This window comes from Eleutherodactylus coqui, chromosome 6, assembly GCF_035609145.1.
Source record: "Eleutherodactylus coqui strain aEleCoq1 chromosome 6, aEleCoq1.hap1, whole genome shotgun sequence".
In the NCBI taxonomy this organism is placed as follows: domain Eukaryota; kingdom Metazoa; phylum Chordata; class Amphibia; order Anura; family Eleutherodactylidae; genus Eleutherodactylus; species Eleutherodactylus coqui.
This window is the reverse complement of record NC_089842.1, coordinates 232,199,463-232,205,580: the sequence shown is the minus strand read 5'-3', so window position 1 is coordinate 232,205,580 and position 6,118 is coordinate 232,199,463.

The window sequence follows — 6,118 nt, the reverse complement described above, 5'->3', positions numbered from 1 at the left end:
AAAAGGTGGAGTGTGTAGGATGATTGGTAAAATTTGTTGGACCTTCATTTCCGATAACACCGGACCTACAGGTAAAGTGACTGCCACTATTAAAAAATTAACCAGTCTGTCAGAAGAACTTAAAAGGAATTCAGGGATTACAGATCCCTGGGACCAGTATTTTTCTTGGTTGAATGGATGGCAGAAGGTCCTGATTCAAGTTGGTATAATCCCGGGTAGTTTTGCTGATTTCCTGCATTTGTGTTATCCCCTTGATCAAAAAGAGTATGAGTAAGGGACTGGACAATGTGACACCAACATTCCCTTTGTTTGAAAGAAATGAAGAGCCTGTCCCTATAATGCCAACCACCGTACATTACCAAATACATGGAGAGATGGACTAGTACTGTGCCGCCTCGGTCTCCTAAGATGGACTGTCAGTGGATTTAACATTTGCCTAGGAATAGTGTAGAAGACCATAGGTTCCAGCGAGGGCGCACTCTGCGGGGTGTTAACTTGTACGGATAGAGGGTATGGATGCCCGAAAGGTGAGCCCAAGGAATCCATGTCCTCCTTTTGAGTTGAGGCAGGGACCCCCCCCCCCCCCCTTGAGAAGTAGGGCCATAAGGGCAGTGGGGAAGCCATGACAAAAGGAAGAGGATGACCAGGAGCAGATGTGAGACCCAGTGTTTGATCTCCATATTAGGTTTTTTAGGGGGGGGTTGTGAGGGTATATGTATATATTGCAATATGTTTTTATGCTTTTATACCTGTATGCAAATTCTATTCAATGCTATAATGAAAAAAAAAAGTAGTCTTAATATCAGATATGCCAAGGCTTTGCAAGGCGAGGGAAAATGTATCTTGAAAACAGTAAGGAAGAACAGGATACGAAGGTCGCGTGCTTGGCTGTTTACCCAGTATCTAGATAAAAAACTGTTTAACTACGTATATGACTAACACTGCCTCAGGCACATATATGGTTATTCGGTGGATTTGAGCCAATAAGACACTCTTCTAATGATGTGATAAAGGGTATAAAGCCCCATGTAATCTGTAATAAAGGGCGCAGTTATTTCCCCATGTAAGGAACTATACCAGACCTCTGTGCTTGGAGTTTTTTTCTTTCTGAAAAACAATAATTTTAGTGTATAAAAAATAAATAAGAAAGAAATAAACTTACCTCTCCGCAGCTGCCTTGTCGCCCACGTGGCTGAAGAACACATCTGCCGCATGCGACAGATGTTTCCTTCACTCCGATAGTAAAAAGAATTCCCTGCTGCTGCATTTGCCACATCTGGGACACAAAAGAAATATTGTGAAGTTATGGCTGCCTTCACTGGGTCGTGCACACCTGCCGCCCATTTACCTCCTGTCCCTCCTATTGGAACATCTATATGGTATCCTACCCTCCCTGGTTTTATTTGTAGGCTTAGTCCCAAGAGAGGAGCATTCTGAGAGGCAGGAACTCAGCTTTCCCCAGTTGAGATAAACCACCTGGTATTACTGTTAGGACCCATCTGAGAGCTTGGTCACCTTGGTAGATGGGCCAATGTAATTTGATCAAATTATATACTAAGAACCTTGCATTATTTAATGTGGTTAGATTATAGGTATGTATACCTCTGACAGTAAATTTATTTTGTGTGCTGTTACCATTTTTGGTTTCTGCCACATCTGGGACAGATGCAGCAGAGGAATTCTTTAATTCCCTACCGCAGCTGTCACACTCTGTAGCAGTAAGTATATTAGCGCATATGTCCATGTGTTTTTGCCCTTTTACAGGGAAGTAGCAGGTGGGAGAGGCATGCAACTGAGACATATGCCTTGGCCAAACTAAGATGCTCTAAACTACCAAAGGTGTAGCCCAATAAGCCCCCCCCCCCCCCCCCACACACACACTATTCTACACTATCACTATAGTTGTGCTCTTTTTCTACTCTAGAGTGCCACCACAGTTTTGCCTATTAAACCCCTCCCTGCCATAGGCCATCAGCGATGTGATTACTAAACCTTTCAGTATTTCTGAAACCCATGGTAGGCCTCATTTAGGATGTGTTCGCATGTGGTGAATATATTGTGAATTTTCTTGCTGGTATGGCGCATTGTTGCACCTGAGAAAGGGAAATTTCTTCCCCTTCACCCTGATTAAAAGGGCTAATTTGCCAAATGAGATGCCGGTGATCGCAGGTATGTGTTGCGGTTAGCGTATACCCCTGCGTGCAGATGTGCATGTTTGCCCACCTCCAATTGACCTCTATGGGGCTCTTCAGTGCACAAACACGCACAAGATAGGGCAGGCACAATTTTAAAGAAAGATTTGAGAATAAACCATTGAAATCGCAATATCACATTTTTCTGTTTAAGCCCTAAATGAGAGAGTGGAATCTGTTTGTCACTTGTGGATTTCAACATAGATTTGGGGTTTGGATTTTCTTGCGAATACACACCAAATTTGTCACGTTTGAATGTAGCCTTAAGAATAAAAAAAAAGGAAATAAGCGCTCACCTCTTCAGCCTTCCTCTAATTGAGCGCTGATGCTCTATTAGCTGCCTCTGCCTGTTGGTCTTTGCTTACAGACTGCCAGCGATAATGTACTATAACATGGGACTACTGCCATTATTACTGCCATCACCATGGAGGAGGGTGGAATTTTTTAGGACAATTTTGCTACTATTTTTTTATCTACTGGACAGCAACTTACTAGGCAGTACCAGTACTTCAAAGTCTGTGTCCCTGGTGCTATTCCACACTGTACAGTTATATTATAGACTTCCAAGCGATTTCTGAGCATCGTTTTAGGAGTACAGTGCCACCCTCCTCCCTTATCTAGTTGCACACAAGGCCTTCAGCGTGAAACCGGTAAGTGGCAAAGAAAATTGTGCAGAGTGATCTGAAAAGGTACAACCCCTCAGACCCTTCTGCAACAAGTGTATAGGCAGACACCTGAAACATATCTGCAGCAATAGTATAGGTGGACCCCTCAAACCTTTCTGCAGCAAGTGTATACGCGGACGCCTGAAACATTTCTGTAACAAGAGTATAGGCGATCCTTTGAAACATTTCTGTTTCAAGAGTGTAGGCGAACACCTCGGACCTATCTGCAGCAAGTGTATGGGCGGGCGCCTGAAACATTTCTCTATCAAGAGTATAGGTGGACCCCTGAAACATTTCTGTAGCAAGAGTATAGGCGGACCCCTGAAACATTTCTCTAGCAGGAGTATAGGCGAACCCCTGAAACATTTCTCTATCAAGAGTATAGGTGGACCCCTGAAACATTTCTCTATCAAGAGTATAGGTGGACCCCTGAAACATTTCTGTAGCAAGAGTATAGGCGGACCCCTGAAACATTTCTCTAGCAGGAGTATAGGCGAACCCCTCAAACCTTTCTGTAGCAAGTGTATAGGCGAACGCCTGAAACATTTCTGTAGAAAGGGTATAGGCAGCCCCCTGAAACATTTCTGTAGCAAGAGTATAGGCGAACCCCTCTGATCTTTCTGCAACCATTCCTTAAGCGGACCCCTGAAACATTTGTGTACCAAGAGCATAAGTGAACACCTGAAAAAATTTGTTTACCAACAGTATAGGCGAAGCCCAGAAAAATTAGTTTGCTAACAGTATAGGCGAGGGCCTGAAAAATTGGTGTACCAAGAATACAAGTGTACCCCTGAAAAATTGCTTTACTCCGAGGGTAGTTGAAACTCATAAACATTTTGTAAAGATATAGCTCATTGTTGCTTAATTTGTAACAGAGCCTGGAGGCAGCCCTCCAAAAAAATTGGTTTTAACAGAGCCTTTTGGGCCGCAGAAAAATTGGCAGTTCAGCGTGATGACATGCTGTTTAAGGAAAAGGAGTAATATCCGAGAGTGATAGACCAAGCTACTTCTCCCCTTTTTTAGAGTGATAGAGGATGTATATTTCTTCTGTTGCAGCGAAAAGAATCCTTATGATAAGCTGCTTTCCACCAGTGGAGAAGAGAAGTCTGGGGAAATCCAGCATTTATTAATTTTAATGAGTGTAAGCCTGTCGGCACTGTCGGTTGACAGGCGGGTACTCTTTTCCTTGATGATCCTCCCAGCTGCACTAAACACTCTCTCTGACAGGACGCTAGCGGCAGGGCAGGCCAGGAACAGGGTGAACAGAGCAAGTTCGTGCCACGTGTCCAGCTTTGACACCCAATAGTTGTATGGAGCAGAGGGATCACGGAGGATGGTGGTTCGATCAGTTATGTACTCCCTTCACCATCTTTTTACAGTGCTCCCTCCGACTCAGCCTTTACTGGGGAGTGGTGACACAGGAAAAAAGGAGAAGTGGAGAGGAGCTGCTACCGATAAAAAAATTACATTCTTTATTAAATAAAAAGCATACAGCTCACAGATCTGCGCTGCTGACAAAGGCTATTGTAGTAGAATTGCGTTCAGCGGGGACTGGTTAGCTGTATGCTTTTTATTTAATAAAGAATGTAATTTCTTAACAGTAGCAGCTCCTCTCCACTTCTACTTTTTTCGTGTGGAGTTTGGCCGTTTGCCGTCGGCTGCTTGAGGACGGAGCTCCCGTTGAAGTTTGGGTTTCCCTGCTATATTGGAGGATGCTGCTAGTGAGGTGAGCCCATACTTCTTTTTTGAGTGGTGACACAGTCTGGCTGGGAAGCCATAAAACTAGCAAAGGCCTTGGGGAATGTTCCCCTGCCTGCGCTGGACATGCTGCCTGATCTCTGCGCCTCCCCTGTTGTCCCTCTGAACTGCGTCTTCTACCGCTAGCATTGTCAGATGGGAACTTTAGCATCACTTTTTCCACCAGGGCCCTGTAGTATTGCATCACTCTCGTATTCCTTTCCTCTTCGGAAATGAGAGTTAAAAGGTTCTCTTTATACCGTGGGTCAAGAATTCGAGACGCTGCTTTCTTTCCTTTGTGCCCTTCTTTTCTCTCCAAACCTTTTCTTTTTCTTAGGAAATGAGAGATACCCTGCATTAACGGAAGGGACCTTACTGAAGGAGGAATAGCGGTGACCAACATCAACAGATATTCTAGAAACTCGTGAGTTAGAGCCCGCTCCCCACAATGACACAGAAGGTGTTTCAATCTACTGGTCTGCTTATATGGTATTGATGGCGTTATTGATAGAGATGAGCGAGCACCAAAATGCTCGGGTGCTCGTTACTCGGGACGAAATTTCCGCAATGCTCGAGGGTTCGTTTCGAGTAACGAACCCCATTGAAGTCAATGGGCGACCCGAGCATTTTTGTATATCGCCGATGCTCGCTAAGGTTTTCGTTTGTGAAAATCTGGGCAATTCTACAAAGTGATGGGAACGACACAGCAACGGATAGGGCAGGCGAGGGGCTACATGTTGGGCTGCATCTCAAGTTCCCAGGTCCCACTATTAAGCCACAATAGCGGCAAGAGTGCCCCCCCCCCCGCACTGTCAGCGTAAAGATCGTTCTCCTCTGCCATAGCTGTAACAGCTGTGGCAGAGAAGAACGATGTTTGCCCATTGAATTCAATGGAGCCGGCAATACAGCAGGTTCCACTGAAAGCAATGGGCTGCCGGCGATCGCAGGATGAATTGTCGGGAAGGGGTTAAATATATAACCCCTTCCCTGCAATTCATCCAGAAATGTGTTGCAATAAAAAATATATACCGGCGTATAAGGCGACGGGGCGTATAAGACGACCCCTCAACTGTCACCTTATACGCCGGCAATACAGTGGAGCAAAGAATAAAAATCATTACTTACTTCTTCTGACGTTCTGCGGCACTCCTGCAGGCTGTTGCTCCCTCCTGGTCCACGGCAGAGTATTGCTTTCTGGAGGCAGGGCTTGAAATCCCCGCCTCCAGAAACACAGCCAATCACAGCCATTCAATGACATCATTGTCATTGGCTGTGATTGGCTGAAGGCACGTGTGTTTCTGGAGGCGGGGATTTAAAGCCCTTCGTAGAGAAATCAATGCTCTGCCGGGAACCAGGAGGGAGCAACAGCCTGCAGGAGCGCCGCAGAACGTCAGAAGAAGTAAGTAATGATTTTTATTCTTTGCTCCACTGTATTGCCGGCGTATAAGGTGACAGTTGGGGGGTCGTCTTATACGCCCGGTCGCCTTATACGCCGGTATATATTTTTATTGTAACACATTTCTG